The 16,452-nt window shown below is 44.7% G+C and overlaps 1 long non-coding RNA gene across 2 annotated transcripts; it reads left to right on the top strand.

Annotated features, from left to right (window-relative positions):
• Positions 1–671: 671 nt before the first annotated feature.
• Positions 672–13,435, top strand: LOC121068366. 2 transcript variants are annotated; one of them, XR_005818833.1, is made up of 3 exons: positions 672–735; positions 1,234–1,331; positions 13,317–13,435. It is a non-coding gene; the product is annotated as an uncharacterized LOC121068366 (long non-coding RNA). The 2 variants fall into 2 exon arrangements; XR_005818834.1 differs by lacking the exon at positions 13,317–13,435 and adding an exon at positions 7,981–8,222.
• Positions 13,436–16,452: the final 3,017 nt, after the last annotated feature.

Raw genomic sequence — 16,452 nt, forward strand, 5'->3', positions numbered from 1 at the left:
CTTTCTTCTTTTCTTTTCTTAAAAATCTGGATTCTGTAGAAGTAACTAAAATGCCTCATTTAGGTTATTGAACCTGCAGCGGAAAAAAAAAAAAGACTGCAGACACTGTAACGGTTTAATTGGTATTCAATTGTTTGTGCTTTTTCAGTCTTTTAAATAAAAATATCAAAGAATGAACTATAAAACCAGATGTATATCTCCAGAGATTTAAATTGTCCAGTTTCCAGGGACATGCTTTAATTCTCCTCCCACTTAGTAATTTTACATTGGCGCAAGTCCTTTGGATAAAAAAGGGCAACTGACCCCTCCAAAATTACTGTTCTTACATTGAGCTGGAAACTACAGCATTTCACAAAATCTATAATCTCATTAATGATAATCATATATATATATATTTATATATTTTAGTTCTGGATACTCTAATTAGTGTCTTGGAAGTGATTCAGAGGAAGACTTCAGTGTATGCAGTTTTGCACATGCTTATGTGCTTAGCGTGGTTCAGAGATTATTATAGGTAAGGAACTATTGATGACCAAGCTTTTCCACTCCTTTCCCCCTTCCTCCCCCTCTACCTCACACCCATCATTATTTAGTTCAGGTGCTCTCTATTGCATAAATGTCTGCCAGGAAAAAAAAAAAATTGAAACCCTGGCTTTGTGTTCTGAATGTCCCAAGACTTTGGTTCTGCTGGTCCTTGTGAGAAAGGAGGTTCTGATGTGGCCAGCCCCTGCTAAGGTGAAGAATCAGCAGCCTGGAAGGGGTGATGGGCATAGCACTGCCTAGACAGGCTGATAAAGAGGAAAGGAGTCTTTGCCTGGGTGTTGCAGGCCAAAAAAGACACCTACTCTCTGACCAGGACAGCCAGAGTTGGTGTGCTGAGTGGCTTTGTTTTGTGCTGTTGGTACCCTTTCTGTTGAAGCATTGTTTTGTGCCCAGGGGCACAGGGATTAGAAGGACCAAAATGTACCATGCATTTGGCTCCAATGTGGCTGCTATGCCCTGGTGAAAGAGCCCACCAGTTTGCAGGTGGCACACCAGCCAACCTCATGGGATTGCAGTTCTTCTTTGTGGATCGTATTGTGGTAACTCGGTCAGTTCAATGGTTGGGACCTCCATTTGTAATGTTCAATGGAGTGGGGTGGGGATCTAAATAACAAAGGAAATACCCTGTTTATACAAATTGGAAGAGAGTTTGAAATCCCAAGGTAACATCTTGTTCTGGTTCTTTTGTAGGTTCACCTACCTCTTATGCATTACTTGTGACAGAACGAAGTTTTTGAAGACCTTTCATTTTCCTGACTCCTGTCCCAGAAGCAGAAACTCAGGATGAGGTAGGATCTACACCAGCCTCAGTTTCTTGTCAATTCTCCATCAGTTACCATCTGAACATTAACTATATCAATATGTATGCAATAACATATATATTGGAGAAACAGACACAAACTATGGTTTCTACTAAAAATTATCACTTTATTTATTATGGAAACCATGGTCTTGCCTGTTATCATTGGTTTAAAATATGACTAATTGTTTGGACAGGGCAACACTATAGCTGGATGGCTGGCTATAGAGTGTAAGTTGTTTAAGAGTGAAGTAGTTGATTTTGATGATAAAATATGCTCAAATATTATTACAGTTGTGTGTTTGCCTGAAAATTGAGGGGAAAAGGGATTTTGTTTGTCTTTTTTTGGCTGAATTCTTGGTTTTCTTGGCCAAGGAAATTGTTCTGTGTCAATCTGATTTGCAAAGAAATTGTTCAGTGGCAACCTGTAACTGTTTATTAGAGCTGTTGGGCTAATGCTGAGACTGGGGACCTTTTGTTAGAGATGGAGAACAGCAATTGGTTCCCTGAGAGAGTCTGAGGTATAGAATGAACCTAAACTTATTATTAATTGTGCTTGCAGTAGAAGAAAATGGAAAAAACAATAAAGGGTTGCTCATATGGAAATTTCCAACTCCATTTCTATTGCAACTCAGAATTTGGGAGAGGCTGATCTGCCTATTCTAAAGTTATATTTTTCCCTTCTTAATCTAGCTTTGAAAAATATGGCAAAGAGCAGAGGGATTCGTAGCCTCTTTGACTATTCTGAATAAGGCTAGTATTTCTCAACCTTTCTTATTTGAAGAAGGATGTAGCCTTATAAAAACCTATGAACCTTTTTGTGTCCCACTATTCATGGAATAAAAGGGTCAGTAGTAAGTAAGAAAATTCATAGGATCATAGAATCTATGGCATCTGGGCTAAAAATTTGGCATATTTGTAACTTGATCTTGTAGTCAAACAATTTGATTAGAAATGTTGATCTCTTGTTAATCTCTTTACGTCTGCCAGTAGGGGCTGCCAGCCCACAGGACCTGATGGCTGGGTGACTGGCTCCCACTGTTTTCTCCAGCAGGCAGTGACACTTCTCTGCGAACCACCTTGGAGACTGTGGGTGTGTTTAAAGCAAGGTGCAGTCATTTTAACAGCCACATCCTCCTGGTGGTCTGTGGACCTCAAGCTGAGCAGCAAAGATGAGAAAGTAGAGCTGTGGCTCCTAGCAGGCACTTTTACTTCATTCCTCTGTTTTATAAAATTTCTGTTTTTGAGCTCCAGATGGACAATGGGGGGATGCATCAGAATTGCTTCTTCAACAAGAACTATGAAGCAAATATAGCATTTCTCAAAGGAAAGAAGGATACCAGCTTTAGAGCAGGAAAAGTCTCTTCTCCTGTATTTTGTCTGGTGGGCTGATGGACCTAAGCCCACATAAGTGGATAGAGAATCCTTTCGTGTTACATCTTGAAGCAGAGAGAAGGTGTTGAGAGGCACTTAACATGCTGTTGTCCTTTGGCAGTGGCTAGCTTAATGGGGCTGGTTGCAATATGTGCACAAAGTGATAACAAATCCGCAGACACGGAAACAATGCAGATTGACATATTCTACAAACCAAAGATTTTCAGGCTGATTATAGTAGAAATCCAAGGCTTTTTTCAGCTAATTGCAGCAGTACAGTTGGCATAAACTCTAGGAAATCAGAGTTTATAGAACTGTACTCAGAGGTGATGTGTCAATTGCCTCATCTTCCACAGACCTTTTTTTTCCAGCCTTGGGCTGCATCAGATTAGATGAGCTACTTTCCGTGACTCTTCTAGGTGTAGAATGAAGTCTAGGTTATTGCCTCTACCGTGCCATAGACCTAGAAGTAGAACTGGAACTTTGAATGTGCATTCCTACCCACTTCCTGAACATGCAGAGATGCAAGTCCTGCAAAGGAAGCTCACTGCTGGCTTAGTGACTGAGTGGGGTTAAAAAGGAGACATTACAGTAACCTACTATTTAGAGTCTGGCACTCTGAGTATACTCATCATTTCTTAATCTGTCCCCGGGTCTGGTTATAATTTGCATCTTGAGCAATCCTATTGCATTCTGCATTTGCAGTTGTGTTTTCTTTTTCTATTGTTAAACCTGTTTTCATCTCACACATTTTTCATTCTTCTGCAACCCGTAGCCAGTGATAGATGAGAAGGTTCAAATGCAGAAGGTCAGTTAGATCATCCAGTGTCCATCGCTGCCAGCACAGGATTATTGCTTGCATGGTCTATTTGCTATTGTTTTGTCCAGTCGATTGCTAAATAGGCTCCGTTTATTGGACAAAGCTATGCCACCAATAATACCCCACATAACCTTAATTATAACAATGGAGTAGTCTGGGCTATTGTTGAGAGGTGGGAGATGGCCTTGAATGGTCAGAAAAATTATCTGTTTTTTGGCTCTTGTTACTCAGACTAGACTCAGACTATATTTCTGTAGCACAATTCATTAACTGGTCAAATCAAACATCTACATCCAGAGCACTGTTCAAGTCCTGCTGATCCCTATCCTTTTAGTCTAGAATATTCTCTTAGCAGAAAACAGGTTGGATATTGGCACGCATCGACGTTAACCCAAGGGCTCTTTGATATATTCAAGAGCATGTTTACTTGTACATTTACATTTGTTCTGGACAAAAGGGTTTTCAGTTGACTTTACTGTGGTTTCATATTGCTATGGTTTATCTAGCAGGGAAGCCTATCTTAAAGATCTCAAAAATACACTATTGATTTTATTTTTATTTTTATTTTTTGCTTATAGAAGGAAATAAGAGTTTCACTGGCAGCCATAGAGACAGAAATCCATGGAATCAAAGACTGGGAATGGTGCCATAGTGCAAACATCATTGTGAAAATTACTTAGCGCACATTTCAGTAAGCTTAAATTTCATAAAATCCACGATACAAGTTTGAAACGTATATAACTCACACCGATTTCAAAATGATGTTCCTAGACTAGACTTTCAAGAATATTATTATATATTCAAGAATATATGACAATGAGAAATATAGAGTTAATCATTTTAAAGCAGGTTTCATCATTGCCTTAAGGTACGCTAACCTACTGAAATCAATGGAGAGGTTCCCAGCAAGCAATATGCAGCTGTGCATGTTGTAGTATTGCATAAATATATTCTGTGAAGGTAAATCTGTAGCATTTTACTGTTAGCTGGATAAAATCACATAAATATTCTTTGGATAGTTGTCTTTTGGATGTATAGTTCTCAGCTGATTTCACATAAATATTACTGTTATACACTTAACAAGGAAGCCTAAGGAGGAGTGAAAATTTTGGCAGGATTCAACAGATTCTGCATCCAATATAGAAGAAATACACAGCTGCACTCCTCTTCCTCAGGGACAGCAGAACCTTCTTTCACAAGGTAGCATGAAGGAGGGAAGATAACAAAATTTTTTCAATCAGGAGTGAGAAAATGCTGACGAAGAGCTGGCTGTGAAATCCTTCTACATTAAGCTTTTACAAAGTTCATCTGCATCTTCACATTGAATAATATAGGCAGCTATGGGTGTGTGAGTATCAGATGGGTATCGCCTCAGGGCGCCTACAACCTGATTTCTTGGCACAATTGAAAGCCCTTGCTGTCTACTCAAACCTCTGCCTCTTGTCAAGCCTGCCACAGCTTCAGCTTTGGTATGGCTGATAATTTGTGATCCCCACTTGCCCCTGGGTCCTTGTGTAGATTCTCAAGTGCAGCAAGTCTTCTCTCACCATACCTCTGGGATGGTCTTCATGATTCTCCTCAAACAGTATCCTGCTTTTGCAAGCAGCCGTCAATCAGGCTTTTAAGGACGTGGCAGACAGATGTTACCCAGTAGACAACAGGCTGACCTGGGAAGCGGGGTGTTTTTGCAAACTCCCACTCCCTAGTTCATCTGGAACAAATATTTGAATGCCGTACCCTTGTATCCTCTGTCAGCATGCTGCTTACTGCTTCACCTGGTGTTTTATGGTAAGCCTCTCCCAGTTTCTCTTTCTGAAGACATTTTACCTCACATAGTTGCTGGGGGGACAGCGGGTAAGCAGGACTGACGTGCGTGCTCACGAGCGGTGCGCTGGACTCGAGCACGTCCTCGCCACAGGTCAGGCAGCATGGAGGTTTGAAGCAGGTTTCCCTCCTCTGTGGGGAGTGATGTAGCTGCTGCGCTAGTGCAGTGGGAGGAAAAAAAGAGTGAAGTGTCTTTTTGTGACAGAGGGTTAATGGGGCTTGAACACCTACCTCCAGGAGCAGACTCAAGACTGAGCACAGAGGGTCCTGCTGTCTCTGACTGTGGTCCTGCTCTTTCCTTCTGTGGTTTCTCCAGGCCAATGTGAATAACTTCATGCTCAATGTGCTGGTTTCTAGGAATACTATTCAAAACTACCTAATTCTCCCTGGAAATTGTATCCTGACTGTCTAATTCCTGGCCGAGGAGTCTGCTAGGCAACAGGAAATCTACAAATTAAAACATTGCAACATCTAAGTCCCTGGCTGTACCCCAGCTTTGCTGGAGGACCAGTTTTCATCTGTTTGCCTATGAAAAATAGACTCAGATGTATATCCTTTCTCTTGCATCACTCAAATGATTCCTCATGCTTCCCACTGGCTATTACTTTTATTGCCCATGTGCATTCACTTTGCTGCTCATTTAGTTCACTGTAACTCAGCCAGTAGCACTCTTGTTTCTTGATCCCCCAAAATGTGTGGTTTAAGGTCCCACATTAGCAAAAGTTGGTGAAAGTTAAGAGGGCTTAGACCTCCAGCTCCTGATACGTTGTGGTAGGAACTGGACCAGGGCATTTACCGATTGCAGAGATGGACTCTCTGTCCTGATTCACTGGGCTGGACAGCTTCTTCTCTTCCTCAGCCCTGTTGTCCTTCCAAATAAAGAGGATGGAAGGGACTGTGCTCAGAGTTGCTTGCTGATAGCAATCAGTACGGCTCTACCTGTCCTCACTTCTGCCTGCCATTTACTGACCTCTCCAGTGTCATCTCTATGAACTCCAGAGTTATTCTCTGGAGAGCCAGCCCACAGCTCATCAGCAGCAATACCAACCAGGAGTCAAGAGGCAGCTCCCCTGCTAGCAGACTTGTTTTTGAGGTGACAGTCTGTCTCCACAGAAAAAGAGGTCTGAATGTTCAAGGAAATTTGTGGGCATTGATACTTGGGAGATTTTGAACTCCTTGAGGACTTCCAAATTGCAATTGACAGGTAGATTACATCTACTCCCCTCCAGGCCGTCTTTGATAGGGAGGTTTTTCTTTCCTTGGCCAGCAGGAGAGGAAGGTGCCTTGCCTCTGACTGATGATCAAAGGCAGCCTTTGGAAGAAAGCATAAAACAGCAGAAATGTTTAATGAATTGCAGTATTCTTTCCTAGGATTATGTTTTAGTGTGGCCAGAAGTGTGTGTGCCCTCTCCTATTTGATTTCTGTGTCCTTCTATGATAATATTGTACTCAGCATTTAATAAGCTTCTCTTTCAGATGACCTGCCTGCAGAAATATGAATTGGTGATGTTTTCTCTGGATTAGTGATGTTAACACCATAACACACATTGTTCTGGGGATCTTTTGTCAGCCTACTACACTTGCATTCTAAAAAATAATGAAAATCTTACTGGAAAATCAATGCTGATATTCAGGATTTCTTAGCAATGGCCTACCGACATCCTGCAGGTGGGAGAAGAGCACCTCTGCGTGAAGGCATACAGTCATCAGCTGCTGGTATTCAAAGAATGGCTGGCTCACTGCTTACCTCTAATGGAAACACAAGACAGACCCCAAAACCACTTCCAGAATAGTTTTGGCACTTCCAACTTTAGCTGCTCATCTGGTTTGTGGGATTCCTGGTGTGAGACCCTGCCTTTGCTATGAGGATCCAGGGCTGTTTGTCCCACCTTGTAGGAGAAAAGGGTTAAAAGGATTTGTGGTGAGGCACCCAGTCTCCCTGTCCAAGCTGTCATGTTTGCATGGAAGGATTTAATTATCACATTCACAGGAAACACCAGAAGAAGCCGGGATCACTCAGCAGGCTGTTAGACCTCTCTGGAGACTGTAGAGAACTGGTTCCCACTCTCCCACTGCACCAAGTCTTTCAGGTACAGCCAGGAACCCACTTCTGTGACTGCTCCTCAGCAAATACTTTAGTTCCCATGAAGCAAAAGTGATTTATTAATGAAACAGGAAGGCCCCCTTTGTGAAGGGTAGGATGTGTGATGGGGAAAAGCAAGTGAATGAGGGGCTCAGCATCTTGCGAGAAGATTAATCACACCTTTTAATAGTAAAAAAATACGTGCAACTAGTGCAATGTTCAGTTTCAGTTGTGCCTGTGAAGATGGACCTCTGGTCTGTGTAGCGGGGAGACAAATAAATTCTGGACTTGGAAGGACTCTTCCTGAGCTGCAGGAATAAAAACTTGTTTACAGTGCACAAGGTAAGATTTACTGAGCACTGTCATTATTAATTGCATGAGCCTATGTAATGACTCACTCCTTTCTAGCTGACATTTCCCTGGCCCAAGCTCAGACTCCTGGACTGTCATCAAGGACATTGTTATGCATAACATATTAACAGGATTGCTTCAGATTATATTATTTCTGATTATATCTCTCTCTTTTTTCCTTCCCAGTTTCTTTTTTTCCCATCTCTGCTCACGTCCATGCTGCTTCTTCCCCCTCTCTTCTGGCTGTTCAGCTGCCAAATCTTCACTCGTATTTCCGTGCTGAGCTCCTTGCCTCCGATCCACAAGGCCCACAAGCAAGCTGACTTTTAGTGCTTCCTCTGCAAGTGTCCCACAGAAGCCAGTGCTGCCTGCTGGCTTCGAGCAGCACCTTGTCACCACAGCAGAGAGCCTGGACCTCCCCGGGGAAAAGGGACAGTGGTCATGCTCTGCAGGCTTCGCGTGCCAGAGCTCAGGCTCCTGGTGGAGGTGTCATTGCATTGCCAGCTAGCGGGAGCTGGTCCCAAAACCGGGGGACCTGTATGTAGGACACACACCAGCTGAACATCTGCTACAGAAAATAGGTCAGATTTAAGGGTATGGAAATTCTTTGGTTATTGGGATTCCCCAAACTTTAGCAGTTGGCAGGTTTCATGTGCAAATAATATTTGTGACAACAGGGAGCCTGCGTGGGGATTAATATAAGGTTGGAGGTGGAATTAACTCTAATTCCTGGCTCTCGCTAGTTACAGATAGAGGTGCGCTATTACAGATTTCACCTTGTGTATTTAAGAATCGTTACACTAGAACTAGAAGCAATGGGAACAGTCCTGCAACTAACATTGCCCCATAAATTCAGCTGCATAACCCAGGAGTTCAAGCTGCATAATTAGATTTAATCTAACCTATAATTTACAAAGTGGTGTGTAAAGCGCGTTAGAAGAAATTGATTTATTTATAATAACGTGATCTAAAGCATCTGATTTTAATAATTGGACAAGTGCTGAGCCAAAGGCCTAGATTTTCTGTCTATCAGCAAATTTTGCTGCTTCATATGCAAATGTGATAATATAATGAGTGTTGGAGCCTGGCTTGCCCTTGAGCGTACGTGCAGTTGTGGTGGGCCCCAAGGGCAGGAACAGGATATATGTCTCCAAAGGCGTACGGGGGCCTCTTCATTTGCTCGACATAAATCTCAGTCTTTAATGACTTAAGGGAGAATGTTCAAATACTTAAATGAACATTATTCTTGAACGTGAAGTTTTAATAGTGCACATTTTAAGTTTATCATCAACCTGTATAAATTTATAGCAGATGAGAGACTGCGCATAGTGCGTTTCTGCTTCGAAACGATCGCCTCTTCCACGGTTGTGGAGTCAACCCTCTTGCCCAAAGGAGTGAACTCCTCGGATTATAGTCTGCTGGGAGGAACGAACGGTGAGCAGTACGGGTGAAATGATTTCCACCACACCTACGTGCGGTTTGGGAGCAGCAGCTGCAGCTGCCACGGTAATTCTGCTTTTAGCTTTCAGTCAGTATAACGAGGAGAGAAAAGCTAGAGTGCCGTCTTTTAACTTTTTAGGCTTCATGCTAGTTGCGTGTCAAGGCTGAAATCTTTGTAGGTGGAAGTGATATATTTACTGGACGCGTCTGAAAGCCTTAAAATTGAAAGCAACACCAAAATGGTTTAAACATGTATTTAGTCAAATACACTTTCAATAGCGTGAAATATGTAGCATAGCCCCTTTTGTTTTGATTACAAAATAGCCAGCCTTTGTTTTCTGTCTGAAACCATACACCGGTAGAGCTGGATAACGTTCTCATGGGGCAGGATGGAAAGGAGCCACCAAAGTGCAAAAGCTCCTCGCAGTCTCCTGTGAAATAGCTGATAGAGAAAACCCAAGCCCAGATGACTGTAGGTGATTCTGCAGGCGGTGCTGGCACGAGTGGCACCTGCGGGGCCAGCCGAGCCCAGGAGCCAGGGACACGTCCCTGGCAGTGCCTGTCTCTGAGTCGCTGCAGCAGCTGGACTCGGGCTAAATTGGAAACAGAAATACCAATTGTCATGTCACCCAGATGCTCTGCTTTCAGCCAAATGGTAGATGGAAAAAGAAGTTACCAGATGTTCTTGTGTTATTAATATTGTTATTATTATTATTATAAATAATATTCCTCGCTGGCTGGGTTTCACTCCGGGTACATCTGGAGCACACATGCTTGGGATGGGAGCACCGGCCACACATTGCTCCCCTGTTTTCCTCCATACCTGTAAAAGGGGGACCCTGCTCCCTGCGCTCAGGGGCAGGGGTGCTGACCTGACAAGGGGTCCCCACCACCCTGTTTCCTCTTTGGGACGGGTCCCTTCACCCACAGCCCTGTTTTTAGAGCTTTGTGGCCCTGTGCAGCCCTGCTTTGGGCACGCGGGGTGCGTACGATGGGGGCAAGCTCTGCTGATGCTGCTCTCACTGGCTGTGTCTCAGCTGCTGGAGATGCTGACGTGGTCTGCTCATGGTCTGAAGCATCTCCAGGATCTCCAAGAAAGCAGGACCCTACGTGCCACTTCAGTGGAAATTTGCTGCCTGAACCTCTCTATCTAATGTTAGAGTAGAAACTCTCCAAAAATGTGTCTGTGCAGTTGTTCCCATCCCATTTCACTAAGAAATGGACTGGTTTGGGAGGTGAAAATGGAGAGTATGTCATGTGGCCAGCATGGCTCTCACCATAGACAGCAAACTCTGTGTCCTAACGATGCGCCAGCTACCAGATACTGATATTAGCGCCAAACCATTGCTGGAGTGGAAATTATCCCATTATTCCCATTTAGGCCAACTGTCTAGGAATACAGGAACAAGAATAAAAAAATACTAGAGGAGGTGATGACAGTGGTTCATTAAAAAAGAATAAAATGCTAGGATGCTATTAACCGTGGCATACCAGTATTTGTATATCTGTGAGCTGAGCAAACACAGCTCCAGTACAAATAGGTGGAGCTATATGAATGGACTTCTGTGGCCACACTAACAGTGTAATAGGGCGGTGTGTTTTTAATTATTACACTGTGGTGGCATGCAGAACAGGTAAAGCACTTTCCATGGAGGTGGGAAGATGCTGTGCCTGCCACTAGAAATTTACAACTGTGAAAAATCGAAGAACATACCTCTGAGGTCAGCCCTGGGGTGACTGCTCCTTCCTCTTCCTCATGATGGAGCCGAGCTCATCCATACCAGGAGAGCTCCTGCCCATGCAGCTGAGGGCCCCATGAGTCCCAGTTGGGAAAGTACAGAGCCACTGGTGGTCCTTGTGTTCCTGGCTGGACATGGGCGAGGTGCCTGCCACAGCTGCTGAGGAAGGGCAGTGCCTGCTGCAGCTGGAGAGCCTCTTCCCAAAGGCAACACTGGGCGAAGGAAAGCCTGGCCAAAACAGCCTTTCTGGCTGTGCCATACACATTAGCTGGCTCTGTTCAAAGCAGAACCACCACCCCATCTGACTCTAGTTGCTGTGGGGCTGCATTGGAGAAATTCCTTTGCCAATGACTTCAATAATAATATATTTTTTTCATCCGTACTTTGAGAAAGAGTCACCCTATGCAACCAGATTTCCACACAACCAAGTTTTCTGGAGCATGTCTCCTTTTCTAGCTGGAGAAGAGCAGGCAGAATTTCAGACATTTTGCACACTGGTTAAGGTTTTCCAGTGTGGACTATGTGAGGATGTTTGGGCTTCTGGAAATGCAGGAGCTTGAGGGAAAGGGCTCAGGTCATGCAGAGCCCTGGTGCACACCAAGGCATCTGGGCAGGTCACACATACACTGCTAGCTGGAAACCCTCCCAGGAACAGGGGGCCCTGGTTGCAGACTGAGGAGTTTGTTCCTGTAGGGAATACTAGCCTTGAATTTCTTCTTATTTTCTCCTTTTCCTTCTGCACCTCTGGGGAACAGAATCAACCAAATAGATGTTGGTGGAAGGGGTTTTGTGGACATCTCACATTGCCCGAACACGCTGCTGGCAAACAAAACCTGTGTTGGTCTGAAACTATACAGAAACATCAGAAATTTTTTTTCTGTATTTAATCAATGAGGGATTACCATCAATGTGAATAAGACAGAGGCTTCACGCTTGCTACCTGAGAGGCATTCACTCAACCTATGGAAAAGAAAGGGACAATTAGGCTAAAAAGAGAAGAGATAGGAGTGTGTGTTCCTCTCCCCCTTTTCCTTCTGTTTTAGAACCCAGTAGTTTACTGCTCCAAGTGGAAAATAAGGATCATTTCTGTGTTCAGCCTTGTTTTTTTGGTGGGTGCTTATAAATCTTGCTAATTAGCTGTAGAAATCATAAAAGCTCAGCATCATGTTTTAATCATAAACTCCTCGGGCCACTGATGTTCATGACGTCCCCTGGATCCTCATTTCCATGTACAAATTACTGAGCCCGTAACACTTTGGCAGCTCATCTCTCATGCCAATGCTATTTCCAGCAGAATTATTATTTCAGTAACTAAGCCACAAACATACACCTGCAAAAAATAATAAGAGAATAACAGCAGTGGAAGGTCCCCCCTCCTTGTACTAGTGGAATATTAAAGATTGTTCAAAGGAATTAAACACAGATTTCAAGTATTAAGGCTGGCTGACAGATCAGTAAAACCATTTTCTCTTTCTGAGAAGCTGAAGGAAAGCTCACCAACCAGCAGATGAGGAAACCGTAAGCACTGCTCTTTGACACCAGTGCTAACATGAAGAGAGTTTCTGGGGCAGTCCAGCAGGTCCAAGACATTATGGACACAGCTGTGAAATCAAACCTCAGCTGAATTCGCATCCAAATCATCACAAATGGGGTCAGCATCTGCTAAGACACTGGATAATAATAGCTTGCTTAATTATACATTTCGCCTGTAATTTAGTCCAGACCAACTTTCCTAGTGGCAGTGGAGGAGGGTATTTTCCAGTTCTTTTATGTTCCTGTGATTAGTGGATAATGCCCTCAGTATATGTGCATGCATCTAATTTTCACTTTAAACTTTAATGCAATTTAACTTTGTCAAAATAAATATTATTCTTCACTTTTCCAAATTTTGTTTCAGCACATATAAAGTAAATATTTTGCTTAAGAATGTGGGAAGCCTGTGCCTGCTTAATGGTGCTGCCTTGGAGGGGGAGCAGGAGCCCGTCCCTCTATCACGGTGGCTTGGGATTGTGCGGGAGCCAGTGCTGCCTTCAGGGAGGGCCAGGCCTCCTTAACTGCGGCAGAGGAGCAGCCTGGACAGCAGGGGTACCTGCCTTGGACATTTCTGCAAAGTTTGCCTTTACTGTTCAAATAATAAAGGAGGACTGGGATGATATGATAAAAGTTTTTCTTCTTCTTCTTCTTCTTCTTCCTCTTCTTCTTCTTCTTCTTCCTCTTCTTCTTCTTCTTCTTCTTTCTTCTTTTCTTCTTCTTTCTTCTTCTTCTGCTGCTCCTTTACATGTCTTGTTCATGTCACTTTATTATTATTATTATTATTATTATTATTATTATTTTAACTTGCAGAGAAAATACAGCAGGTACTCCACCTATTTTATGACCGTCTGCCAGAAGATTATGCTTGTCACACTTCTGAGGGCACTGTGAGGAAGAGCTCGGAGCTCCTGTGCTGGAAACAGAAACAAGAGGAACAGAGCTGCGCTGAGCCAAGCTGGACAGCTTGGCTTCACCTCACTTCAGCAGTGGTGTTGCTCAGAGAGGCTGTGGAGTCTCCTCTTTGGAGATCTCCAAAAGCCGCTGAGACATGGTCCTAGGCAAGCTGCTCTAGGTGGCCCTGCTTGTGCTCGGGGTTGGAGCAGGTGACCTCCAGAGGTAGCACATCACCTGTTCCGTGATTATGTCATGGGTGGTTTCTGCTGATACACAAGAAACTGGTTGCTGGCAGTAAGGACCTCCACTTACAACAATATCCTGTTTTGCAGCAGCAGGAGAAAGGCACATAGGACTTGACCTACCCCAAGTGTGCATCTCCAGCCCACTCTGGGAGAGGCTTAGGTTCCTACAGGGAAGCTTGCTGTAGCCGTTTCCTTGGTCAGACAAAGGCTCCCTTCAAGACAGATAGGTTACAATTGCTAAAAAATTGGATTAAAAAGTCACCGATCATGAGTTTCTGGTTAAGTCTTATTTTCTGAGCTGTTTTCAAGCAAAAGTGAAAATTGAAAGCTGGCAAACTTACAAGATCAATAGGGTTTACTTAAAATGACTCACCAATTAGCATGTCTGTGGCTTTTAGTAACATTGTATTCTTGCCAATCACACTGGTTTAAACTTTCCCTCATATATAAATTACACACCCAGATTCGTGTCTCTTTTTCCTTTCCTTTCCTTTCTTTCCTTTCCTTTCCTTTCCTTTCCTTTCCTTTCCTTTCCTTTCCTTTCCTTTCCTTTCCTTTCCTTTCCTTTTCCTTTCCTTTCCTTTCCTTTCCTTTCCTTTCCTTTCCTTTCCTTTCCTTTCCTTTCCTTTCCTTTCCTTTCCTTTCCTTTCCTTTCCTTCCTTTCCTCTCCTTCCTCTCCTCTCCTCTCTCCTCTCCTCTCCTCTCCTCTCCTCTCCTCTCCTCTCCTCTCCTCTCCTCTCCTCTCCTCCTCTCCTCTCCTCTCCTCTCCTCTCCTCTCCTCTCCTCTCCTCTCCTCTCCTCTCCTCTCCTCTCCTCTCCTCTCCTCTCCTCTCCTCCCCTCTCCTCCCCTCCTCTCCCCTTCCCTCCCTTCCCCTCCCCTCCCCTCCACTCTGCTGACCTGCCCTCCCCTCCCCTCCCCTTCCCTTCCCTCCCTTCCCTTCCCCTCCCTTCCCTCCCTTCCCTTCCCTTCCCTTCCCTTCCCTTCCCTTCCCTTCCCTTCCCTTCCCTTCCCTTCCCTTCCCTTCCCTTCCCTTCCCTTCCGCAATCCTGCATCTGATGTCTCTGGGAAGCCTGTCCTACATGGGATGCATGACTCCAGGGCAGAAACACTGCAGTGCTGGTAGTGTGCAGGAGTAAAGCAGAGACTGAGGAGAGATTGCCAGTCTCCCTGTGAGATGTGTAACCAAAACTTATTTCAAGTTCAAAGCTCTGCAGGCGGCAGAGGGTCTTAATAAATGTACTTTTTAGAGGATCAAGTGAGAGCTGTGGTCAGCACTGCTCTTTTCTCTCCAGGTCTGGCTAGCAGACCATGGCTTTTGCTGGTCTGGAAGCAGCCCTAGCTGCTGCCGTCCATGCCTTTCTCTCCTTGTGCTTGAGCTGCCGTGGAGTGCTCCCAGGACAGGGTGGCTGGGAGGTGCTGGGACAGAAGGTGCAGAGAGCAGCTGGTGTTACCACATGGAAGGCAGATAGACTCATGGCCTGTGGACAGATTTAGCTTGCACAGAGTCTCGACTGTGGTGTAAATTGTCAGTTTTAGCTTAAAACATCTGTAGTAGCTTGGAGCGTAGATGCTCTAGAGGCCTGTCCCTGCTCTTGGCTCCCTGTGTGTGTATGCATCTATTCAGCTTGGCCTTGCAGTCTAGGAGAAAGAGCTGCAGGCCCCATGTCCTTTGTGAAGCTCTCTGGGCTTCAGCACTTGAACCCAAGGCATGTGGTTGGGATACCGTGGCTGAGTGAGCTGGGGTGCAGCCGCTGAGTCACGGTGCCTGGCCATGCTCGTGCTCCCAGCCTGTCAGACAAGCGAGGCAAGGGTCCTGAGATTTCGTCCTCAGCAAGGCCGGTGAGACCTGCTGCCTTGTACCTTGCCTCTGCCGTGTGCGAAACATGCTAGCACAGACACTCACCACGTGGTAACTCATTAAGCAACGGGAACCTGATCCTGTGTCTGAGCCCTTGTTCGGGCTGACACAGGCCAGATTTGCTGACCTGAAAGGCACACTGCAAACCGCATTATTCCTCACAGGCATTTACAGAGGTTATGAGCCTGGGGAACATGTGGTTAAAAGGGAACTAGGCCACGTATTTACATGGTTTCATTTTATTTTTTTTCTTTCCCTGTGTAGCACGTTATTTTATTTGCTATGAAAATGCATATAGCAATTGGATAGGCACTTTCTGTGTGCAAGAGACCTAAAGAAATTAAAAGTCTTCAAGGGGCTTAAACATGATCTCATGTTTAGCCAAGATGAAGCTTAACAACAGCCCGGACTTAGATGAGTTTATACACGGGAGCATGACGCTCCAGGGTGGTCTTAGAGGGGCTGCTGCATCCGCCCTTCATCTGCAGCGCTCTGGCCATGTTTCCTGCTGGGAGTTTGCACAGGTGTCTGCACAGCTTGGCTTTGGAGGTACTCATTTCTTGTGATGGGACTGAAAAGTTTTTTTCCAGACTGAAAAAATCACATGCCACCAGCTTAGCCTGCGAGCACCTCGCTGGGTTGGCAGTCGGGGGAAAACCCCCAGTGAACTACCCACATCTGATGGGGAGAACCGGGCGACCATCAGGCTCTGGACCCCTCAGCACCATTTTTACAGCTCTGCTTTCCAGGGCTGACCTGCCCCGAGGATGACATCACGGAGCCCACACAGTGAGTCAGTGCTGGAACCGAGCTCCTGGCGCTCAGTCCTCTGTTCACTCTGCTAAACCACACGGAGATTAGACCGACAGAGGCAAAGAGGGAGCCTGGATGTGAGGGAATTTAGCAGGGAACCTGCCTTGACTCATTAATGGAAACTTTTGAAAACAG

The sequence above is a fragment of the Cygnus olor genome, chromosome 3 (genome assembly GCF_009769625.2).
Source record: "Cygnus olor isolate bCygOlo1 chromosome 3, bCygOlo1.pri.v2, whole genome shotgun sequence".
Lineage (NCBI taxonomy): Eukaryota > Metazoa > Chordata > Aves > Anseriformes > Anatidae > Cygnus > Cygnus olor.